The sequence below is a fragment of the Microtus pennsylvanicus genome, chromosome 18, assembly GCF_037038515.1.
Source record: "Microtus pennsylvanicus isolate mMicPen1 chromosome 18, mMicPen1.hap1, whole genome shotgun sequence".
In the NCBI taxonomy this organism is placed as follows: Eukaryota; Metazoa; Chordata; class Mammalia; order Rodentia; family Cricetidae; genus Microtus; species Microtus pennsylvanicus.
The window spans coordinates 43397745-43423703 of record NC_134596.1 but is presented as its reverse complement, the minus strand read 5'-3'; the positions used below and the strand labels follow the sequence as shown (position 1 = coordinate 43423703).

General features: G+C 41.3%; 1 long non-coding RNA gene across 10 annotated transcripts in view; it reads left to right on the top strand.

The window, feature by feature from the left end:
- Positions 1–25959, top strand: part of LOC142837716 (uncharacterized) — a 195959-nt gene that overhangs the window by 32605 nt on the left and 137395 nt on the right. For 8 of the 10 annotated variants that reach the window (XR_012908322.1, XR_012908323.1, XR_012908321.1 and 5 more), the window contains one exon: positions 2121–2252. This is a non-coding gene — a long non-coding RNA (uncharacterized LOC142837716). Of the gene's footprint in view, positions 1–2120; positions 2253–5951; positions 6582–25959 lie in introns of those variants that run through there. The other 2 variants (XR_012908326.1, XR_012908325.1) reach the window with 1 other exon arrangement.

The following is a 25959-nucleotide window of genomic DNA, read 5'->3' as shown; positions in this document are numbered from 1 at the left end:
CCCAGTCTGACCTGTGTGACCCCAGTCTGACCTGTGTGACCCCAGTCTGACCCGTGTGTGACCCCAGTCTGACCTGTGTACCCCAGTCTGACCTGTGTGACCCCAGTCTGACCTGTGTGACCCCAGTCTGACCTGTGTGACCCCAGTCTGACCCGTGTGTGACCCCAGTCTGACCCCCGTGTGACCCCAGTCTGACCTGTGTGACCCCAGTCTGACCTGTGTGACCCCAGTCTGACCTGTGTGACCCCAGTCTGACCTGTGTGACCCCAGTCTGACCTCTGTGTGACCCCAGTCTGTCCATTATTGAGAGAGGAGTGCTTCAGTCTCCTACTCTTACTGCGTGTGTAGCTATAAGGTCCTTAGTTCCCAGGGGAGGAGGGGAAGCACTATGGCACGGAGGCTGAGAGGATTTAGAATAGTCAGAAATGGCTTCAGGATTGTCTTAAAGTCTTACATTAGCTAGTCCCTTCTCTGGCTTGCCCATAGGCTCGTGCTTCGCTGGTACTTTTATCTAACCTAGAGCCTCCTCCCTAGGAATGGTATTGCCTACAGCGGACCGGGACCTCTTTTGTGAATTAATAATCAGGGAAACCACACACACATGTGTCCAAAGACCAACCTCTTCATCTGATGTAGGCAGTTTCTCATTAGAGGCTTCCCTCTCAGTTGACACTGTGGTAGGTCGACATTAACACAAGGACAGCCACCATGTCTGTGAGGCTTCCATTTCTGGAGGGAGCTTTTATAAAATGAACAATATACAACATGAAGAACTTGATGTTCTCTGCAACCTTGATGGAGGTGATGTACTTCAGAAAAGAACTTCTCATGGTCTTCCCAAAGGTGACTCCATTGAGATAAAGACAGTAGGGAAGGATGCAACACACTAACGTTTCATTTTACCCTAGAAGTATAAATGATTCCTCAACACAAATATATGTCTTACAAAAAGCCATGGGAACCACTGCTGTATGAATTAGTGTCTTCGTGGGAGACACTAATGGACAATGGTAAAGAGTAATGGTAAAAGATAAGGATATCTGAATAAACCATGGATTTAGTAATTAGGAATGCCTTGATTGGCTCAACAATTGTGACACATCCACTCAAAATCGTAACAAAAGAATCAACCAGGTTCAGGGCATTTGGGAATATTCTGTCTTATTTTTGCAACTTTTTCGTAAAATAAATCTCTAAAATTAAAAAAAAATTCTTCAAAGCAAGTGGCCTTAATGGTGGTTTGGGGCTCTTAATGCAGGGTATGTGTCACGCTGAAGATTATGGATGGCCCATATATGAGATTTAAGGGTGTCTGGTTTATCCCCCACTTGGGAATATGCTGTATTAGTTTTAAATTGTAATCACTATGGTCAAAATCAAATTGAAAGGCTTTATTTAAGTTTCCAGTTTTAGTCCATCATGTAAGGAAATCAAGGAAGGAATCTCGAAGCAGAAATCAAAGCAGAGGTGTAGCAGAATCATAAAAACCCAGAGGCAGGTATTGGGGTCCAAGCTGAAGATCAGAAATACAAAGCAGCCAACCACCTCTACCAAGTCTTCAGACTCAAGGTGATGATCCTGTCTCCACAAATTATCAGACTCCACACTCCTGAGTTCCTGTCTCTCCCCCTTTATATTCCTCTCTCTGCTCTTCATATTGCTCCTGTCTCCCCTTCTCCAGTACTGGGATTAAACATGTGTGATTCCCAAACACTGATATCTGTTTCTGGATCAATCTTGTATAGCCCAGAATAGCCTTGAACTCAGAGACTTGCCTGCCTCTGCCTCCTGAGCACTGGGATTAAAGTTTTGCTCCCCCCCCCACCACCACGGTCCTGTATAGCTGAGGAGTGTGGCTGCTTTGCCCGCTTATTTTCAGGCAAGCTTTATTCATTTTAACACAAATATACCAGTATACAGAGGCCATGGCAGGAATGCTGCTTACAGGCTTGCTTTCCACGACTTACTGAGCTTCCTTGTTACACACCCTACCACCACCGGCCTGCTGATGGTTCTTTATACAAGGGCATTTAACCTGGAGTGGGAGTTATTAGACTCTCACCGAAGTATTTCCTTGTCATCTGTGTGTGATTCTGACCCAGTTACTTGTGTTTCTGTAGCCTCTGGAGACACTGGAGTACTGAGAGTGTGAACGGTCGACTGACGGGCAGGCACTTCCATCTATCTGGCTACAGAGAAGGAATCTTTCCTTGCTGCAGTCAGACTTTCTGTGGTGTCGCTGCTTTGCTCCTGTAAGTAACTCCTCATCTGTTAGCTGTAAGTTTTAAACTCTTTGGCTCACCAACTTGGGTTTTGGTGGAATAATACCTTGGTCTTTTGGAGCCCTAGCTGATTTGGAAAACACTTAGAACTCAGGATCAAAGTCAAAGTTTTCAGAATACACCCCCGCCCCCACCTTTTTTAAAAAATATAAATCCACTTTTTAAAAACCACATTTCTAACTGATTATTTTGTATCCCAATTAAAACTTCATCCTAGGATTTGAGGGGAAAGCTCAATTAACAAGGTGCTTGATTTGCAATCCCCAGAATCTACATAAAACTCCAGTTGTGGAATCCCAGCACAAAACTGTGGATACGTAATGTTCCTGGGGTTTACTGCTCAGACAGCTTACCCTATTTTGTGAGCTTCAGGCCAATGAAAGACTCTGTCTCAGAAAAAAAGTGGACAAGACACGAGAAAACACACTCAAACCTGTATATAGGCATCAACCTCAAATGTGCAGAGACACGCGTGACTGTGCACAGACACACGTACACACACACATTTGATCATCTGGTGTGGAGGTTCTCCTTCCTGGACACATCAGGAAATCATACTAGGAGCTTACATACCACACACACCACTACAACCTCACAATACCCCCCCACCCCCACACACACACACAAACACACAGAGCGAGGGAGAGAGAGTGAGTGAATTTTGGATCTTATGCTCAAATGCTAATTTGATTTGCCTGAAAGGAGGTTCAGGTATCAGTGCTAAGAAATCAGGTGATACTACCCTATCTAATTCAGGTATCAGTGCTAAGAAATCAGGTGATACTACCCTATTTAATTCCTGTCTCCTGACCCTACTTCCAGTTACCTCACTGGTTTTTCTTATGAAGCAGAGAGGATCTCTGTTTTTCTCTGGTCTTGACCTTAGCAGCACTCTTTCTTCCTTTCTTCTTTTTGTCTGTCTTTCCTTCATGCATTTCTTCATTTGATCCTTCTTCTTTTCGAAAGGGAAGAATTCCAATAGGATGCAGTAGTTGGTCAAGTACTCAAGAGTGTAAGCAGAGCAATCAAAGAGGCAAGTAATATAGCCAATTCGAGGAGCTGAAGACTATGGAATGAGAGTTTGTGCAGGGAGGGTGATCTGTGTATGAGATGGGATTCTTGGTGTTGCCAGTCCGAACTCAGTGACCTTAAATGGAAGGGTCCTTTAACTCTTCTGGGTTTAATGGCGAATCACTAAAAATTTGTGGTCACTGCAGTATTGGCACTGGGGTATTACATTTATTTGGGCTTCCAAGAGAGATCGTTGAGATTTAGTTATGGGAAAGCTCCTTTTGACTCGAACCCTTCGCACAAATGCCTTCTATAATTATGTGGCAAATACATGATGGCTTCAGGATATAGTACAGCTCGGTAAAGGATTCATGCCATGTGTGTTGAAAGAGGACCAATGACTCATAAGATGTAGATCATACTGTAATTTATATATTGTGGAAGAAGTTATTGGCATTTTTAAGTGATTTTAATGTTGGTTGTTCACCAAAGCCAGGGTGTTTTTTAGAAACAGCACGGATGAACACATATTGTTTGTTCTCTGTTTGGCTTCACACTCAGAAGCATTGAACTCATTTTGAGGACTGAACGAGTTTTTGAGGAGCTGAAGGCAATAGAATGAGAGTTTGTGCAGGGATTGTCATCTGTGTATGAGATGGGATTCTTGGTGTTGCCAGTCCGAATTCAGTGACCTTAAATGGAAGGGTCCCTTAACTTTTCTAGGTTTAATGGCCAATCACTAAAATTTGGGGTCAGTGCAATATTGGCCCTTGGGTATTACACTCAGAGGCATTGTACTCATTCTGAGGACTGAACGAGTTTTTGAGGAGCTGAAGGCAATAGAATGAGAGTTTGTGCAGGGAGTGTGATCTGGGTATCAGTTGCCAGGCCGAACTCAGTGACCTTGGATGGGTCCCTTAACATTTCTTGCTTTAATGGCCAATCACTAAAATTTGGGGTAACTTCAATACTGGCACTTGGGTATTAGAGTTATTTGTGCTTCCTAGGGAGATCAGTGAGATTTAGTTATGGAAAAGCTACCTTTGTATCAAACTCTTCTTACAAATGCCTTTTATGAGTATATGGCTAATACTTGCAGGCTTTAGGATATGGTACAGCTCGGTAGAGTAATCATACCATGTTTTGTGCTGAAAGAGGACCAGTGACTCAGAAGAATGGATCATACTGTGAGTGATATATTGTGCAGAACTTTATTGCCATTTTATGTGATTTTAATGGTGGGTGTGCACCAAAGCCAGGGTGTTGATTAGAAACAGCACGGCTGAACACATATCTTTTGTTCTCTGTTTGGCTTCACACTCTGACACATCGAACTCATTTTGAAGACTGAATGAGTTTTTGAGGAGCTGAAGACTATGGAATGAGAGTTTGTGCAGGGAGGGTGATCTGGGTATCAGATGGGATTCTTGGTTTTGCCAGTCTGAACTCAGTGACCTTAAATGGAAGGGTCCCTTAACTCTTCTTGCTTTTATGGGCGGAGGGCGAACAGTGTCACACATAGACAGACCAACACACTCCCACAGTATTCCCTTACCTTGACTGAAACTGGTGACCTCCTCTGAGATCCGCCTGCTTCTGCCTCCCGAATGCTGGGATTTAAAGTGTGCATCACTACCACCTGGCTTCTAATTGCTCTATATAAGAAACAGCTGAAGTCACTTATCAGGGGTGAAAGCTGAAGAAAAAACACAAAACCAAACAAAACATCACTACACTGAAGCTCCCTGTGCTGGTGGGGTGGAGGGAAGTTCATCTATTCCCGCGGAACTGAGGCATTGGGTCTTTTGACATGGTGGTGTCTATATGTCTAAAATACACATGCAAGGCTCCCTCGGTTCCCCCTTCCCCAAACCCAAAACAAGAACCAAACGCCATTAGCATTAGTAAATATCTAGTTGGTGCACTTCAGAACAGCCCCTAAAGGACTCCAGAAACCGCATGGGTGGTGATTTGGGACCAGCACGGAAACATCATTGTGAATGATGCACAGGACTCCGTACCTCACTCTCTCTGTCCTTCGAACTTCATTTAAATGGAAGACCCCACATTCGAATGCCTAATCCAGAAGTCTCTTAGCTCTGCTATCTGGAACTGCCTGGCCTCGAACTCAAAGAGATACACCTGCTTCTGCCTCCTGAGTGCTGGGATTAAAGGCCTGCGCCACCACCACCCTGTTCTCTCTTGGGTACTAATCGCGGCTGGGGTCCGGGGGAGGGGCCTGGGTTCTCCCCGCGGCGTGTCCGCACGTGTGGGCGCCCCGCCCCCACACCCCTCGTCGCGGAGGGATGGCCGCGCCACTCCCCGGGGCTCTGGACTACGTCTCCCATGATTCCCTGCGGCGGCCATTTTGCCTGTAGTCCGTGAATGTGCAGAATGCAAAGGGAACTCGATTTCCCATGATGCCCGGGCCCCTGTGGCAAAATAAAAAATGCCGAAATATTAACAGAACAGTGGATAAACAGCGGAGAAAGCACCACCTGTGACCTGCAGCCGCCGCTGGAGCTGGTACGGGGCGCGGAGGGGGCGGAGGGTGAACAGGGTCACACGGTGCTGAGGGAGGGCGCGGGGCGGCAGCGGAGAGGCCCAGAGGGAGGAGCATATCATGCCAGTGTCAAAACCCCATTAAGTCCTGTTGTGCCATAAAGGTGTACTTAGGGCGTGGCTAGAGGTGGGGCATCACTAGGGCTGAACGGGGCCCACCTGCGAGCAAGGCCCTCGTGCTCGAGCCAGGTGTCCCAATGCTTTAAGGCCAGAGCGCCCAGATCACGGCACGCTGCGGCTGGGGCTGTGGGGACGTTCCTTCATTAATTTATTTATTTGTGGAGAGCTTTCTCTGAGCAGCCGCGACGGCCAGCACCAGGAGCATTGAGCTGGAGCATTTTGAAGAACGGGACAAAAGGCTGTGGCCACGGTTGTGGAGAGGGTCTGGGAGCTCCTCCGGGGGCAGCAGCATCTCTGGCCCCAATTGCAATGGGCTCATCCCCAGCCCGGCGCACAGTGCACACTGCAGCTTCTACCGCACGCGGACTTTGCAGGCCTAAAGCTTTGAGAAGAAGGCCAAGAAGGCACGCTTCTACCGGAATGGGGACTGCTACTTCAATGGCCTGGTCTTTGCCACCTCCAATGATAGCTTCAGTTCCTTTGATTCGCTTCTCACAGAGCTGACCTGCTCGCTGTCTGACAATGTGAACCTGCCTCAGGGCGTCCGCACAATCTACACCATAGACGGCAGTCGGAGGATCACCAGGTTGGACGAGCTGCTGGAAGGTAGGAGGGGCAGGCAAGGCTTGGCAGGTGCAATGACTGTGGGCTGGGCGCTTCCCCGCCTAGAGGTTGGCAGGTGCTTTCTAGGCAGCCAGGGGTTTAGAGCTCCTTTGTTCGTGTTGGGCCAGGGTGCACACATGTTCTGTCCTTCTCAAGAGATTTGCCTTTTTTTTTTGAAGAAAATTCTAATGAGTAGAGACAAATGGTACCTTTAAAATTAGCCGACTTATTTTTGCTGGAAGGGCAAGCTGTTTGAAAGCATGGTCCTCCAGTGAGGCGCGGGGTAACCCTTGGTGGAGCTCAGCGCAGCACTTGTGCTGTCCCCGTGATTGGGATCCCACTGTACCTTCTGAGCATGGCTGTGGTTCTGACTTGCTCCAGGTTGGCTTTTCTGATTTCACTTATGGCAGAAGTCACTCGAAATCAAGAGGGGCGATCCAGCATAGCAGGTATCAACCTTGGCTTCATCTTGGACCATACTGGACACTTTTTAAAGTATAGGTGACTGGCCCCACCCACCCCTTAGATATTATGATGTGCATGGTTGGGGTGTGACTTGGGCGTTAAGGTTTTGAAAGTTCCCCAGATGATTTCAGTGTGTAGACAAAATGGAAAAGTGGCCGTGCTTAAAGAATTTTCCACATTTGGTCGACAACGGGGTGAATCAAGATGAATCTCACCTGCCTTCTCCCTGAAGAGGATAACTAGGGTCGAGGGAAGCGACAGCAGAGGCCTATTAGAAATTAGTAATCCTGGCACAACAACTCAGAAGGACCACTTGGTAATATGTTGGGTCATTCTTGAGTTTCTGCAATATTTATTAGTTTTTAGGAAGGGACGGGTGGTTGGTAGTTATGCTACCTCTCAGACATCTTTCGTAATGCAAAAGTGCATTCCATGTAGCCATAACAACAAGAGGGAGGAAACTGATCTCTGAACTAGGTGGTTTTCTTATTTCAGCATAAACTTATATTCTAAAGTCATTTTCTCGATGTCACAGTTGATGAAACCTAAGCAGCATGCATGCCAGGGTTACTGATTTCTAACAGGCCTCAGTTGATGCTTTCTCTTTTACAGTTTCCCTCCAAAGGAAATAAGGTAGCTATTCTGAGGAGTCCTCAAAGTGCCCGAGTTTCTCCATTACTTTTAGCAAATGGTACCCTTGCTCTGTCTACAGGACAACATAATTAAAATTGTCTTCTATATAATTTAGCAGTAGAAGGGACTACCTCACACTTTGTCTTAGAAGTGAGATTTGGTTTTAAAGACTAAAAGAAACCTGTATGTGTGCCAGTAAAATGAAGAAAACATCGTTGAGAGATAAGGTCTCATTACATAGCTTCGGCTGTCTTGGTACTCACTACGTAAACCAGGCTGGCCTTGAACTCACAGACATCTGCCTGTCTCCAGTTTCCTGAAAACTGATCCTGATAGTTTTTGTCTGATCCCCATGTCAGAGCACCAGCACAGTGAAAGGCTCAACACGGTTGTGCAAGCACGTGTATCACTGAGGTTCCTAAGTTTTATAGCTGGGTAGGAATGTTGATTTCTCTTTTCCTTTGGCAGTTTGCATAGCATCTTCAGGTACTACTAGAGCTAGTCCTTGGGAAGGAGGCTTGCAGGTCAGTTCCAACTCTATTTCCCTGAGGTCTATGTCTGAAATGTGTAGTATCTTTAACAAAGGCACTGAAACTATATCAATAGCTATGTCAAAATGGAAAAGAATTTTCCAATAATAAAAATAGTGGGAAAGTTACAGTAAGTAAGGTTTTTTGGACTGTATAAACACTAAATTTCTGGATGTCAAGCAGCAGTTTTATGTTGAGGTATAGCAACTTAATATTAGGGGATCCTGGAAAAGTGACTAAAAGTTCGTACAGTTGAAGCACAGACAAATGCAGTCACCTTTAAAATGTGTAAACTCGTGATGAAACATTTGAGTACTGAGACTGTGACTCAGTGTAGAGTATTTGTTTAGTATGGGTGAGACACGGGCTTTGTTCCTGATATCCCCCAACAGTCCTTCGGTCTTCCTTTTGGTGCTTAAATTGATTTTCTTTTAGGAAGAGAAATTTCTGTTGCACGAATAATAAAGACCTAGAGATAGATATTGGGTTCAAGTTGAAGATCAGAAAAGCAAAGCAGTCAAGCAACTAGAGAGATCTTATCTCTACCAACTCTCAGACGAACAAAAAATATTCTACTCTCTGCCCAGTCATATTGCTCCTGTCTTCACCTCTCTCCATTAAAGGTGTGTGATTCCCAAAAGCTGGGATTAAAGGTGTGAACCATCACCACCTGGATCTGTTTGTGGATTGATTTTGTGTAGCCCAGGGTAGCCTTGAACTCAAAGAGATCCATCTAACTCTGTCTTCTGAGTCCTGGGATTAAAGGTATGTGCCACCACTCCCTGGCCTGTAGGGCTGACTAGGGTGGCTGCTTTGCCTTCTGATCTCCAGTAAAACTTTATTTATTAGAACACAAATACTATAACACTAAAAATGTCCAATGTTTTTGAGGATGCAGTGATCAAAAGAGATAAAAGTGTACAATTTATTAGCTTTGAAAAGCAGTATGCAATTTTTTGTAACTCTCTCAAAGGTCTTAGTGCTTGAACTCATAAATTCATTTTAGAAATTTGTCTAAAATAGCCAGAAAAACAAACATAAGAAACTGTGTATAGGGGCTGGAGGGATGGCTCAGAGGTTAAGAGTACTGATTGCTCTTCCAGAGGTCCTGAGTTCAATTCCCAGCAACCACATGGTGGCTCACAACCATCTGTAATGAGATCTGGTGCCCTCTTCTGGTTTGCAGCATATATGTAGGAAAAACACTGTATACATAATAAATAAATTCTAACAAAAAAAAACTGTGCATAGCAAGTTTAAGCCCAGCATGGAATCATGAAAATGGATCGCTACCAGTTAAATACCGAATGTGAAAACATTCCATTTCTTCCTTCATACTGGACATTTCCATCTGTGTTTGGGGAAATCTAACAGTTGAGGAAAAGGCTAAGGGAAAGAAACAATGAGTGAGATCTGTGTGTTGTATTTTTTATTTTGCTCACAAGGATAGGAAAGACAACTTAAAAAGTAATGCAGCAGAAACAGTAGACTGGGGGCACAGAGGTGAGGGGGAGGGAATGAGAGGAGAGGAAGGAGGGGAAACTGCAGTCGGGCTGTAAAATAAATAAATAAAAGTAATTCAGAGGTTGTCATTACCATCAGAAACCAAATGTTTGCTGTTGTTATCATTCTGCATCATCCTGAAGTTAAACAGTCTGAAAGTGATCTTTGAAACCTTGGAAGATGGCTATAGAATGCTACAGGGATTACTCTGGTCACTTGTTGGTTAGTTGGTTTTTCTTCAGAGATAGGGTCTTACTGTGTGGCCCACGTTGGCTCGTACTTGATGCATTCACTTGCCTCCGCCTCCTAAGTTCTGTGATTGTAGACCTTCCCTACCCAGATATTTACATCTCCTGTTAGGTCTTATTAACGTACATGTTTTTCATGTGCAAAGAAAGTGATGTTTTCAAGCTTTGACGTGATCCATTGTTTTTGAAAAAAAAAGTATAGATTTGACTTTTGTATACACAATTTTTGGATCCTACATTCTTGGCACCCAGGCCATTCTTGAGGAGCTGTGGTTATCTTTGTGATTTAAAATTTTGGTTTCACTTGCTATTTTTTGTTTGGTGTATGGTTTAAGGAGAAATAGAACAGTATCTCTAGCCTTAAAATGACAAGGAGTTGGGGCTAGAGGAGTGGTCAGCAGTTAAGAGCACTGGCTGCTCTTCCAGGGGTCCTGGGTTCGAGTCCCGGCCACCACATGGTGGCTCACAACCATCTGTAGTGGGAACGGGTGCCCTCTTCTTTCGTGCAGGCACACATGCAAATAGAAGCACTCACACACGTAAATAATTCTTCTAAAAATAGCAAGAAATTGGGCTATGTTTAAGATTAATGAAAACCTTAGTTAGGCAGTGTTCATTTTTACTTTATTTTTCCATAAAATTTCTTTATTCTCTGGATTGGTTAAACTAACTACTTGCTGCTGATGTTTTTTTTTTCTTTTGTACTTTTGAGACACGATTTCAATGTATCCTTGACTGTTCTGAAATTCTCTATGTTGACAAGGCTGGCCTTGAACTCAAAGAGATCTGCCTGCCTCTGCCTCTCAAGTGCTGAGATTAAAGGTGTGTGCCACTATGCCCATGCCCATGTCTAACTGCTTTAAGATTCTTTATAGTGTGTGCATGTGTGTGTATGGTGTGTGTGGTTTAGTGTGGTATGTGTGGTGTAGTATGGTGTGTGTCATGTGTATGTATGTGTGTGTGGTGTATTGTGATGTGTGTGTGTGTGGTGTGTGTATGTGTGTGTGGTTTAGTGTGGTACGTGTGGTGTAGTATGGTGTGTGTCATGTGTATGTATGTGTGTGTGGTGTATTGTGATGTGTGTAGGTATGTGTGTGTGGTGTAGTGTGTAGATGTGTGTGATGTGGATGGTGTGTATATGTATGTGTGGTACATGTGATGTAGTGTGGTATAGTGTGGAGTGTGTGATGTGTGTATGTATGTGGTTTAGTTGTATATATGTATGTGTGTGGTGTGTGTATGTATGTGTGGTGTGTGTGTGATGTGTGTGGTGTGTGTATGTGTGTGGTGTAGTGTATGTGTGATGTGTGTGGTGTGTGTATGTGTGTGGTGTAGTGTATGTGTGATGTGTGTGTGGTGTGTGATGTATGTGGTGCGTATGTGTGTGGTGTAGTGTGTAGGTGTGTGTGTGGATGGTGTGTATGTATGTGTGTGGTGTGTGTATGTATGTGTGGTGTGTGTGTGATGTGTGTGGTGTGTGTATGTGTGTGGTGTAATGTATGTGTGATGTGTGTGGTGTGTGTATGTGTGTGGTGTGTGTGTGATGTGTGTGTGGTGTGTGATGTGTGTGGTGTGTATGTGTTTGGTGTAGTGTGTAGGTGTGTGTGTGTGGATGGTGTGTATGTATGTGTGTGGTGTGTGATGTGTGTGTGATGTGTGTGTGATGTGTGTGGTGTGTGTATGTGTGTGGTGTAGTGTATGTGTGATGTGTGTGGTGTGTGTATGTGTGTGGTGTAGTGTGTGTGTGTGATGTGTATGTGTGTGGTGTATTGTGATGTGTGTGTGTGGTGTGTGTGGTGTATTGTGATGTGTGTGTGTGGTGTGTGTGTGGTGTAGTGTGTGTGTGTGATGTGTGTGTGTGTGGTGTAGTGTGTAGTGTATATGTGTGTGTGGTTTAGTGTGTGTGTGCATGTGTGTGTATGTGTGTGTGGTGTATTGTGATGTGTGTGTGTATGGTGTGTGTGGTTTAGTGTGGTATGTGTGGTGTAGTATGGTGTGTGTCATGTGTGTGTATGTGTGTGTGGTGTATTGTGATGTGTGTAGGTATGTGTGTGTGGTGTAGTGTGTGTGGTGTGGATGGTGTGTATATGTATGTGTGTGGTACGTGTGATGTAGTGTGGTATAGTGTGGAGTGTGTGATGTGTATATGTATGTGGTTTAGTGTGATGTGTATTGTGTAGAAATGTATGTGTGTGGTGTAGTGTGTGCGATGTGTTTGGTGTGTGTATGTGTGTGGTGTAGTGTGTGTATGATGTGTGTATGTATATGTGTTTGGTGTAGTATGGTGTGTGTAGTGTGTTTGTATCGTGTGTGTATGTGTTGGTGTAGTGTGTAGTGTGTTTGATAAAATGTGTGTATTTTTATGACAGATTTCCTTTGAAGAGAAATGAGAAAGAAACTTAGACATATTAGTGAACTGTCTTTATACAATTTTAGACTGTCTTAAGCATATTTTGTCCTAGTTCACTTACTACCTGAGTTTGTTTTAGTTTAACATTAACTGGGTGTGTGTCACAAAGACAGAAATTGTCCTTTAGACAACTTGCCGTAAGCCGTCACTGATTTCATCCTGAAATAGTGGACTTTTAGCGGTGTTGGTTTCTTTCGTGGACCCGAAGGCTTCGAGATTGAAAACATTATGAGTATCATGTGATAGCAGCATTCATGTCCTTGTTATTATGCTTTGAATTTTTTCCTTCTTTAGAATGTTTACATTCCCTATTGGTATTGACTCCATTTATAAGATTTGGATTTATTAGTAATATTGACTAATATATCTAAAGTCTTCATAAAATCGCTTAGATCAACTTTTAGAATTTCATTTAAGTTAACTCATGGTTTCTAAAGCAGCAGTGATTTTATTTAAGTCCTAGGAGACATAGAGCTATATCTGGACTCAGCTTTTAGTTGTCACATCTAGAAATGGGGATTTTGGTGATTGATCATTGGAAGGCAGAATCCTAAGATTCACAGGCAACTATAACATGGTTCTTTGGGCTATATATTTATAGTACTGAGAATTTAAAGTCCTGGTTTAGTGTAACAACGTTATTCAAAAGTAAATACTCTTTACGTATTAACATTGTTAGTAGATATCATACTGAACTTTATTTTGGACCTTTATTTTTGACAGACAGGCTACAAGGACATCTGTGTTGTCTAATGGACACAAACTTTGGGAAGTTGTGGTTTATAATCTGCTGGCTTGGGTTTCAGCCTGTCTCTCTTGTGCATGTTTACGTAGTGCAGCTTCACAGATGTTTAAAGAAAGACATCATAAATGCTTTTGTAGGTATTTAAAGTTAGGTACCAAACATCATGATTTAATCGTAAGTTTTTAGTACTTAGAAGCATGGTGTAAGGGTTTAAATTAAGCGTTGTCACACCCGAAGGCTATCTGCTTGCTTGTTAACACATGGGGTTTGGAGAGGCAGGAACATGCCAGAGCCTCCAACCTCATCACTGGAGTAGCTGGTTGATGGGACAACAGTTTGGTTGGCTGTTGGGAGATGGAGCTTCGTGGGGGTATTTCTTTTTTTAAAATATTTATTTATTTATTATTTATTATATACATATAAATATTTATTATTTATTATATTATTTTTATATACATATAAACACAAATAAATATAAATATTATTTATTTATTATTATATTATTTTATATACATATACATATAAATTAAATAAATATTTATTATTTATTATTATTTATTTATTATATACAATATTCTGGTGCCCTGAAGAGGGCACCAGACCCCATGACAGATGGTTGTGAGCCACCATGTGGTTGCCAGGACTCGAACTCAGGTCCTCTGGAAGAGCAGGCAATGCTCTTAACCACTGAGCCATCTCTCCAGCCCCTCGTGGGGGTATTTCTGTGAAGTGATGCCTTGCTCTGGCTTCTTAGCTCTCAGTTACTACTGTCTGTTGGCTGAGTAAGCAGCCTTCTCTGCTATGTGCTTCACCCACTACTTTTTTGTCTTGTCTGAGGCCCATACTGTAAAGCCATCTGATCATGGATCTCTAAAACCTTTAGTCATTTTAGGTTCCTGGAGGTATTTTGGTACAGGGATAAAAAACAAATAGCCATATTTTTCATTATCTTTAAAAAATTACAACCTTCACTCATGAGGCAGAGGCAGGGAGATCTCTGTGAGTTTGAGGCTAGCCTGGTCTACAGAGTGAGTTCTAGTACAGCCAGGGTTACAGAGAGATACTCCACCTCAAAAAAAATAATAACAAAAAATCCAAACAGACAAAACAACAACAACAAAAAAAACCCCAACAAAACAAAAAGGTTCAATCTTGAATTTGGGAGTAGCTCAGTAATAAACACCTGACTTGCATTTGAGTGGCTCCAAGTTCCAACCCAGCAAAAAGGAAAAAGAAAAACGATAAATGAAAATTCCTAATGTAAAACTCATATATTTTAAAATGAGATGACTAAGAAAAATAATCTATAAAGAGGAATACAGGCCATTTCATAATACTGTTTAAACACACATTGAACTTTGATTTTTTTTTTCAATGAAAAAAGCCTTGAACTTTTAAACACATGTATAGGGAAAGAAGGCCTTTTAAACATGTTTAAAGTTAGAAAGCCTTTTTTTTTTTTTAAAATAAGCCACAGTGGCAAAGTTCTTTAAAAATGTCTCTTTTTTCTGGTACAGAACTGAAAGGTCCAAATATAACTTTTCCCACATATGTGAAGAGTTCTAGCTTTTAGCATTCCCAGAAACAGCAGAGTTTAACATGAAAAATCATTTTATAGAATTTTGGAACAAGTTGGTTCTTGTCATGGACAGAGGCAAAACAGACTTAGAAATTGCTTGCAGTTGATGCTTTTAGGGTAAAACACTTCTAGACTTTAATTACATCGTTTATGTCACCACTTTCTTGCCTCTAAGCTTTCCAGAAATTAGAAAAATGATGAATTTTGCTTTATCAAGGGTTGCTGTTTGCCTGTGACCTAGGTTTGGCTTCAGAATATCTGAGCTATAAGGGAAAGGGTTTATTACACTGGTCAGTGACTCTGTAATGGAACACATACAAGTAACACCATATTTTGGAAAAGAACAGGAAGTGCTCTCAGAGACTGGAAGAGTTTTTACTAAAATGCCAATATTCCAGACCAGAACCCTGTGTTCCCCTAGGGTGGAATGGTAGAGCTGGGAAGGGCTGTGCTGGCTTAGTCATTTGATTTCTGCTCATCTAGTTGGGGAACTGCTTGAGGCTCAGCTGGGCAATTCTAGCTATTGAGGGATTCTGGGCAAGCCTAACAATCAAGAACACCAGTGGGTAGTAGATTGTGAGCAAATAGGGAGCCAATAAAGAGCCATGAGAGTTGTTTTTCTTCTTCCCTAAATTGGTTTTTTTAAATATTTATTTATTTATTATATACATATAAATATTTATTATTTATTATATTATTTTTATATACATATAAACACCAATAAATATAAATATTATTTATTTATTATTTATTATATTATTTTATATACATATACATATAAATATAAACAAATATTTATTATTTATTATTATTTATTTATTATATACAATATTCTGGTGCCCTGAAGAGGGCACCAGACCCCATGACAGATGGCTGTGAGCCACCATGTGGTTGCCAGGACTCGAACTCGGGTCCTTTGGAAGAGCACACAATGCTCCTAACCACTGAGCCATCTCTCCAGCCGCCTCTTCCCTAAATTGTATAGTTGATTTCTACCTCCAGTTCTTATCCCACCTTCCTCTGAAGAGGTAACACTAACTACCAATATGGAATTGTGGTCACTGCTATTGTCTTGAATCCCAGCTAGGTGGTCCTAGCTATTGATGGACTCTGGGTGGCAATAATGAGCCCCAGTAGTAGGAAGTTTACAGGTTCTTTCAGTGTGGCCCCATATTTCGATATGGCACAAAAGCCATTAGCCCGGTCGGAGCTGATCACGTAGCTCTGCAGACAAGCTGTCTCTGCCCTGAACAAAAGCCAGGATGCCTGCTCCTAGCTTCTTTTGTTAAAATGTGGATTACCTGAGAAGAAATGTATGACTGAAGCTGATGACTTAAGAGTTCAGACGTTTGGTGCTTCCTTTCTTTTGTAATTTGGAAGGTGTCTTATAGAGATGCTAATTCAGGGCCTACCTGACTGCTAGATGCGGATGTGACTTGAGCCCCGGCACCTAGTAAAAAATCTGCCCCCTAGAGCTCAGGAAGGCAGTCTAACAGACAAAGAGCCTGTTCTACTCCCTGCTGTGCAGCGCAGCTTCAACTGAAAGAAAAAGCCAGATTTAAATTAAAGTAGCCTCTGAGGTAAGCAGGTTAAAATGCTTTTTCATTTCACAATTTTGCCTTTTTGTTAATAGTCTGCTGTTTGTAGGCAAGTGAATTTGTATCCAAGGTGGATTGATTTCAGTGCTGTGCCTCTAGTAAAGTTTAAAGTCAGAGATTGTGATGCATTCAGAAGTTCCTTGATTGTACAGGATTTTAAGATTGTTCAGGCTAGCCTGAGTTTTTGTCTTTTCTCACAAGGCTAAGGATTGTTTTTTCAAAGTCTGTGAAGAATTTTGTTACAAGTTTAATGGGCATTTGCATTAGATCCGTAGATTGCTTTCAATAACATTGTCAATTTTGCTATGATTGGTGCTATCTTTACAAGAGAATAGGAAATCTTTCAATTTTCTGATGGCTTAAATATCTTCCTTCAGAGATTTAAAGTTCTTGTTATACAAGTTTTTCAATTTGTGTGATTAGAGTTACTCAAATATTTATAATATTTATGAGTATCTCGTTCATGATATATGTAGAGGAGATTCATTTGAGTTGTTTTCAGATTCTGTGTATGATAAAGTAATTCTGCTATGAACATGGTTAAGCACATGTCCTTGTTGTATGGTTGAGCATCTTTTGTATATAGGCCCAGAAGAGATAGCTGAGTTTTAAAATGGTTTGTTGCCTAATTTTGTGAGAATTAAACAGCAGTGGAGGAGTTTCCTTTAAACATAAGTTGTGAGTTTTTAATCTTTGTCATGTTACAGAGATAAGAGTCTCAGAGTTGTTTTGATTTGCATTTCTCCAATGGTTAAGCATATTATATTTGGGCAATTTTTGAATGTTTCCAGTCATTTTAATTTCATATAAAGTTATGGTAAAGAAAATTATGAAATTATGAATAATTGGAGAGCTGGTACTGACCGGCTAAACATGCAATTACGAATTAGGAGAGCTGGTATTTACCGGCTAATTATGAAATTATCAATAATTGGGAAAGCTGGTTTTGACCTGCCAAACATGAAATTATGAAAATTGGGAGAGCTGGTTTTGACCGGCTAAACATGAAGTTACGGTATTAGAAAACTAAAGAACGGTATTGACTGATGATGTGTAAAAATCACGATTGTGAGTTGCTGCGGTTGAGATTTGGCTGAAAGAGAGATTGACTATGAATGTTGAGTTGATACGCATGCTGAGAAAGTAAACTCTGAATGATGTTCTGTACCAGCGGAGGAAACATTTTCAACTCAGGTGATTCTACTCTCCTTTAAGATAGGAGAATATAGTCTTTGGGAGCATAATTATACATGAAGCATTGTGATGCATCCTAACAAGTAATGGCTGATACACAGGGCCTAGAAAGTATATTTCTCTCCACTAATCTCTTTACAGAGGTCGGCAGTCAATGACGGGTGTGAGGCTTCTCCCCAGATGCCTAAGACAGGGGCTTGCATAAAAGATGCCTGCTCCAATGACGGGAAAATTTGGGTAAATGAGGACTTTGCCCAAGTCAGGCGCGACATATCTGTCTTGTTGCAGAAGCAAAGGGTTTATTAAAATTAATAAGAGGGTGGATTGTGGGCCCATATTTCGATATGGCACAAAAGCCATTAGCCCGGTCCGAGCTGATCATGTAGCAATGCAGAAAAGCTGCCTCTGCCCTTAACAAAAGCCAGGATGCCTGCTCCTAGCTTCTTTTGTTAAAATGTGGATTACCTGAGAAGAAATGTTTGACTGAAGCTGATGACTTAAGAGTTCAGAATGCTTTGCTCATTTAAAACATCTGGGTGATCAGAAAATTAAAACCAAACAGAAGCATTTCTTGTTTTCTGTGGGACCAGGCAGACCAGAAACAGGAAAAAGTGATAAGTAGGAGAGGGCTGTAAGGTCCAGGCTCTCTTCATCATAGCTTAGACTTTCAGTGGAGAGAGTCTTAGGTGGTGATAAGGCCTGAGTGAACAGTCTCTCTTTTAGCCTTATCACCTGGCTACAGGCTTCCTGGGATGCAGTTCCTCTCATTGTCCTATGGACTTCTATAGTGTTTGTTCCCTGAATGTAGCATTTTTGCCTAGTCACTATTTCTTTTAGTCTTCTCAGACTCCTACTTCTTTGAGTCTCTTGCCGGGCGACAGTATAGTAGACGCGTGCTGCCACCATGTGGCTAAATTGTGCAATGACACATTTTACAGTTCTGGATGGCTGGCTGTCAGGTCTTGAAGCTCAGCAATATACTCTTGAGCTCAGTGAAGCTTAGGGCAGTAATTGTCAGAGTTTTATCTGAATCGTACCCATGGAATTCCTGAATAATCTTACGATTTTTATGTATAAATTCTCTGGTGCTGAGCTACAAGAGCCAGTGTGGTTCATCTTCCCCTGGCTATGTGGTAGTTAGTGATCAGATGCAGATTTCTTTATATTCTTGCCTGGTCCTGCATCAGCCAGTGTGCTCCAGCATGATCTGAGTGGTCCTGCATGTTCTTTGTATCTCTTGGGCCGACTGGCACTCTCCTGACTGCATCTGTGCAGAGCACAGGGAGCGGGACTGTGCTTTGAAATATCCTTTATGAAATCAGCCCCGTGTAACACAGATTTGCCAAGGTCGGAGAGCCCTGGTCCCTCTAGCATCTTCCAGAAGTTTTGTACTTTGAACATTTAACATTTAGGTTTACTATCCATCTGTAGTTAATTCTGTGGAGCTTGTAAACAGTAGTTCCTTTATAGAGTAGCACTCCACTGTTACTGTGATAAGACTAGGATCGATGGTATAAATTCTTAGAAAATATTACGTCACAAAGTAGAATTTATATAAGGGAGAGTTGCATCCCAAATCCTCCAAAGGTTAATGGTATGCTAACTGCACGTTAGAGATTAGTATAAGACATAAATGTTTGTTCCCTAGGATTAACCAGCTGCATTCCCAAAACAAAGGCGACAGCCCTGTTTTACAAACAGCAGAAACACCCATTCCTCCATTAAAAAACCATCCTTTTAATGCTGCTCAAGAGACCATGCCAGTGTCACAACCCCATTAAGTCCTGTTGTGCCATAAAGGTATATTAATTCTAGAACATTGGCATTTCTAGTCTTTATGAAAAGAAATTTTGAGTCAAGGTCTCCTATGTTGATTGAAGTCTATTTGAACCCTGTCTGTAGCCCCACAAGGCATTGCCCTTCTTGTCTTCTTGCCTAAACACTCTAAACCTTGGATTGCATGTCTGCAGCACCACAACATTCTGAAATTGCCAGTTTGAGTACATAGTGGACTGTCCATTGCAGAACAGAGAAAGGATTTGTTTATGGAGCCTGGCTTCTCCATTCAGACCAGAAGAGGAGGAACACTGCTCTGAGAAGAGATAATAGCCAGGTCACAGACTGAACTTGAAGGCAGTGAGCTGCAGGGGTCTCCATTTTAAAGAAGGACTGACTGATGGGGCATGATGAGTGACTTTCTCTATAATTTCCCTGCATGTATTAATTCCTTCCATGTGAGTGAAGACAGACAGAATTCGTGGGTGTGCAATTTAGGGAGGGGAGCTTGAACGACTGAGTATTCAGTTTCCAATGAGCAGATCTATGCAGATATGTACAATCCTGATTGATAAAGTTAAGTCAGCTGAGATGTTTGAGAAACAGACAATTGAATGCAACTCCATGTGTTAGATTACAGCACTCAGTGACTAACATTTTACATGGAAGCTGAGCAACCTCTTCCATTGCTGGTCTGGGTCCTCAGAACCCAAGACTTTTCACAGAAGGGTGAAAACTATGGTTATCAGTTCCAACACCACTGTGGACTTTGTTTAAAATGTTCTTGGTTTACCCAATGTTTCTCTTGTGCAACATTGTCTGATTAGCCCCTTTCTGAATTTGTATACTTCCTTTTAAAACCCAACCCATTGATTTACATTAGCAAGAGACTTGCTGTTGAATTTGACTTAGTTCTACAGTCAATCTGGGATAGGTCTGATTAGCAGCCATTGCTGGGACCTTCTGCTCACCTGATTCTGACACTCAGACCTCACTAACCAATCAGAGCCTCCACCAGTCAAATGGATGGGTTCTTCAGGGAGCAAGGACTCCCGGTTTATCGCTTCCTGAAGAAATCACAGTCTCTCTTGTGCACTGTGTCTTGGGTTCCCTTGTGGGGAGAGAGTTTGTCAGCTGTACCATGGTGAATGAGGGGTTGCTCTCCACAGATGGGCCAAGGTGAGTAAGGGGCCAATGTCCCCAGGGGGGAGAAGTGGCTGGGCTTCATGCACATGGCTGCTCTTCCCACGGTTTTTATTTTTATTTTTATTTTTATTTTTGGTTTTTTGAGACAAGGTTTCCCTGTGGTTTTGGATCCTGTCCTGGAAGTAGCTCTTGTAGACCAGGCTGGACTCGAACTCAGATCCGCCTGCCTCTGGCTCCCGAGTGCTGGGAGTTTGCAGTGGCTGTGCTTGGCAGGTCAGGGGCCACTGTCCACCTGCTGAGGAGTGCGGCTGATCTGTACAGTCCTCCCCTGATTGGTTGGGAGCCAGTGGACAAAGAGTTTAGTGTGTTCCTGCCTTATCCTAAGTAAGTAGTCCTAAGTGATCCTTGCAACTCTCCATGGCAGTCTCTGAATAACTTCACTGCCTGGGCTCTGTCTGCACTGAGCAGAGCATTGGCAGCTGCAAATGGTGGTGGCTGTAGTGCTTATTTTGCCGCATGTGGAGAGATATCACCATATTTTCCAAACTCGGAGACCACAGTATCTTCAGAAGTTCTTCACTTTTAACATTTATGTTTAGGATCCATTTGTAGTTAATTTTGTGGAGCTTGTAAACGGTTTCTCCTGTGTAGAGTAGCACTCCACTGCTAAATTGAAGTAGAGCATAATTGATAGTAGCATTAATGGTATAAGGATTTACCAGTTCTTAGGAGACATTAAGTCACACAGTAGAATTTAAGTAAGGGAGGGGTGCATCCCAAATTCCCCAAAGATAAGTAGTATGCTAACCATGCCTGTTAGATATTAGTATCATGAGATGCAAATGTTTGTTCACCAAGATTAATAAGCCATTAAGGTACATTCCTATAACAAATGAGACAACCATGATTTACAACCAGCCAAAAGACCCACTTCTCAGTCAAAGACCTCTAACATGGTGCTCAAGGGGCCATTATAGGCTCACAACCTGTGTGCCATGAAAGTATAATAATTCTAGAACAGCTGCATTTTTCAGTTTTTAGAAATGCTGAGTTAACTTTTAAATTAAGGGATGTACATGACTTTTTTATTGTGCATTGTCCCATACCCTGTCTTGACATGCAAAACTGTCAGTATCAAGGGATTACAGAACTTCAATAAAGAACACCAGAAAGTGGCAGACAGAAACAATAGGCTAAATGCAAACCCTAGTTTCACTGAAAACCCCTGTTATTGGAAATGGTAACAACAAACAAAGCAATTAGTACCTGAGCTTTACCTCAAGGTTATAAAAATTCTTTTGTTCATGCATAATGCTTGCTTCTTGCTATAAATAGGGTAGTTTGTAAATCTCCCATCACCACTGATATAGAAATCCAATCTCAGGTGGTGATCAGATATAACTGATAAGCTTTGTGTGCCCCATGGAGGTTTTTTCCTTTTTTTCTGGAATCAACTTTGCTTCTGGTTTAATAGATTTTAGTGGTCTGCCCCCTCCTCAATAATTGCATGCCACCTGGACATAACAATAGTAAGCAAAATGTTGTCTAAGTGACCCTAACAGACATCCTATTCTTTATCATAATAGAATGATATCCTTTTATTTTTTTTTCTTTTTCTTTTTTATTTTTTGGTTTTTCGAGACAGGGCTTCTCTGGCTTTGGAGCCTGTCCTGGAACTAGCTCTGTAGACCAGACTGGTCTCAAACTCACAGAGAACCACCTGCCTCTGCGAGTGCAGGGATTAAAGGCGTGCGCCACCATTGCCTGGCTGAATGATATCCTTTTAGTAGTCACAATATCTTCTACAAAATTAAAACCTCAGAAGGCTTCAAGTGAATCTCTCCAAAGAATGTGGTGTACTGGATGAGTTATCGTCATTGATTTCTGGTAGTTTGATTTTGATTAGAATCCTGCCATTTCTGTTTAAGAAATTATAGTCTATATTTGTAGGCTATGTCTTTATGTCTCATTTTTTGAGTGCTGCAATCTATATTGTTAGTTTTATTATCATCTGATTGTTCCTCTGGAAAATGATCGGCCTTCAACAATTTTGTATCTAGAAAATTTCATGTTAAAAGTTCCTTATGTTTTCGTTGGTTTGAGAAGTTTCTGTGGAGAGTTGGTTTTAGTTTTTTTTTATTTATTGTTCTTAGAGGCCTTCCTCTTTCCATTCCCTGACATTTCTGTGTTTTCCAGTTGCTGTTTGGGCTTTGGCTGTTTAAGTGATTGGATGTGATTAATACATTTACTTTCGATCTTTAAAACCTCCTTGTATATTATTGCCTTTTTCCTAATTAGCCTCACCTGTCCACATGACATTGCCTAGGGTTATCTGAAGAAGCATCAGTTGAGGGTGTGCATAGATGAGAACATCTAATTGCTGCATCTGAGAGAAATTGTATTGATTTAAAGTGTGGGAAGGCTCTTCCACTGAGTTGACAATATCTCTAAGCAAGTGGACCTGCAGAAGAGAACTAGCTTAGACAAACGAGAAAGGTAGGAAGCAATGTTTCCCCATGTATTGTCTTCATTTATTAGCTTGAGTTTCCACCCTAAGCTCCCACAAGGATGGACTGTGATCTAGGGATATCAACCAGATAAATCTCATTATCTAAGTTGCTTTTGGATAGAGTTTAATCACAACAATGGAGAAGAAAATTGGAACAAAAATGGTACCTCAAATGTACTTTTATTACTGCAAAGGACTTGAAATTTTTAGGTCTGCCCTTGCTATCCTGAATGGAATTGTTTTATTGTTGTTTTGTTATTTAGCCCAGGGAGGCAACTGATGCATAGCAGCTTTCCTCCCAGCCTCTGTATGCTGGAGTTACATGTCATGTACTCCCATTGACAAAGAGCCAAATATTTGAATTTTTTATACATGGTCGTTACTTGTGCAGCTGGCACTACTTTCTCTTGACACAGTGGCTAGTTATTTTCATTTGCTTTTCTTTGAAAATAGTAAAGCTCATAAACCCTATATAAGACCAGAAACAGACAAGTACTTTCTCACCCTATCTCAGAGCTTTTTCAACATTAGCTTTAATTCTTTACCAAGTATCTATATCTTAGGTGCCTTCTGGATACCAAAGAATTTTAAGGCTTCATTATTTCCACACACATTTCTAAATCAGAAAGAGAAATGTGAACCCTATGAGTTTTTATTGAATGCTTTAGGATTAGCAAGGTACAGAGAGGATTTGGCTTGTCCCATTACCCTGTAATGAAGATTACTTATCTGGTTTATAATTTAAATCCCTTCCTAACTTTTACTCTTTATGGTCCCTGTTCTGGTACCACCTTTCAACATCTACTGCATTGTGGTCCCTTGGTATGGTTGTCTTGTAAATCAGTACACAGTGATGCATAGTATGAACAACTGCACAATAAGATTTATTTACTATGCCGTTTTATACATACTAAAAAGTGATACCTCAACTCTGAAACCTCTGTACTCATGTACGTGTGTACTCTTGCTTCTCCTTCCTAGAAACAATACCTCAATTAATCAGTAATAAAAGTGAAAATAAGTACAAAGATACAATGCAAAAAGTATACAGAAGCAAAGCACTCCTTTTTAACTGGTACAGTGTGAGCAACTGCGCTCAAAAACAAATTCTTTATCCATGGTATAGATTCTGAGAGAACATGTGAGAAATAGGCAGAGTTTGCTTGTTTTCTCATGCAACCGTTTCCCGACTTTGTCTCATTTATACCACGAGTAGCCTGCACTCTAAGGTAGTTTGGTGCATTCATTATTTTCCTTTTTTTTTGATTTTTATTTGTGGTAAAAGGAGTATTAATATGCATAGTAAAATTATTAATATGTATATTAATAGTAAATAATTAATAATAAATTAATTATTAATAATTAATTATTAATAAGTAAATAATAGTAAAATTATTAATATGTATATTAATAGTAAATAATTAATAATAAATTAATTATTAATAATTAATTATTAATAAGTCAATAATAGTGAAACTATTAATATGTATAGTAATAGTAAAAGTATGAATTTTCCGCATTTGAAACAAACTGATACATCATCAGAAATAGAAAGGCATAAGAATGATTGCAATAAGCATACCAACAGAGGTATGATTAATCCCTTGTGTGAATCCGTTAGGGTCTCATTTTCCATATTATCCTGTCAATGCATCATCATAAATGTGTGCAATGGTAGAAGAATCTGAATCAGGATACGATTAGGAAAAGCAAGTCCTATATCCTCACACAAGTGCTCAATGAGAGACCGAGAAGCAGCATTGCCCAAACGATGAGGTTGAATAATTTTCTATTCATGTTAAAAATCATTATGAGCTTTATCAGTAATGCCAATCGTTATCGAATTCCAATTCCAAGGCAAAGTAATACGTTCTTGCACAGATAAATATTTCTTTGCTTAAGTCCATCCATCTCTGTCTGCGGTCGAGCATGGATTTGAGCTTGTGGAGTCCAGTTCTTGATAAACTTTATCCTGTTGCCCTACAAAATGCTTTGTTTGCAGGGATGTACGTAAAGCAATACCAGTCACAGACAATGGTACCTTTAAAATTAGCCGACTTATTTTTGCTGGAAGGGCAAGCTGTTTGAAAGATGGTCCTCCAGTGAGGCGCGGGGTAACCCTTGGTGGAGCTCAGCGCAGCACTTGTGCTGTCCCCGTGTTTGGGATCCCACTGTACCTTCTGAGCATGGCTGTGGTTCTGACTTGCTCCAGGTTGGCTTTTCTGATTTCACTTACGGCAAAAATCACTCGAAATCAAGAGGGGCGATCCAGCATAGCAGGTATCAATCTTGGCTTCATCTTGGACCATATTGGACACTTTGAAAAGTATAGGTGACTGGCCCCACCCACCCCTTAGATATTATGATGTGCATGGTTGGGGTGTGACTTGAGCGTTTAAAGTTTTGGATGTTCCTCAGATGATTTCAGTGTGTAGACAAAATGGAAAAGTAGCTGTGTTTAAAGAATTTTCCACATTTGGTCGACAGCAGGGTGAATCAAGATGAATCTCACCTGCCTTCTCCCTGAAGAGGATAACTAGGGTCAGGGGAAGCGACAGCAGAGGCCTATTAGAAATTAGTAGTCCTGGCACAACAACTACGCATCACTCAGAAGGACCACTTATATTCTTATATTCTAAATTCATTTTCTCCATGTCACAGTTGATGAAACCTAAGAAGCATGCATGCCAGGGTTACGGATTTTTAACAGGCCTTAGTTGATGCTTTCTCTTTTACCATTCACCTCCAAAGGAAGTAAGGTAGCTATTCTGAGGAGTCCTCAAAGTGCCCGAGTTTCTCCATTACTTTTAGCAAATGATACCCTTGCTCTGTCTACAGGACAACATAATTAAAATTGTCTTCTATATAATTTAGCAGTAGAAGGGACTACATCACACTTTGAAGTGAGATTTGGTTTTAAAGACTAAAAGAAGAGAGTAAGAAACCTGTAGGTGTGCCAGTAAAATGAAGAAAACATCATTGAGAGGACCACATTACTTTCATATGCATATCAGAATATACATTTAGAGCAATTTAGTTCATTGA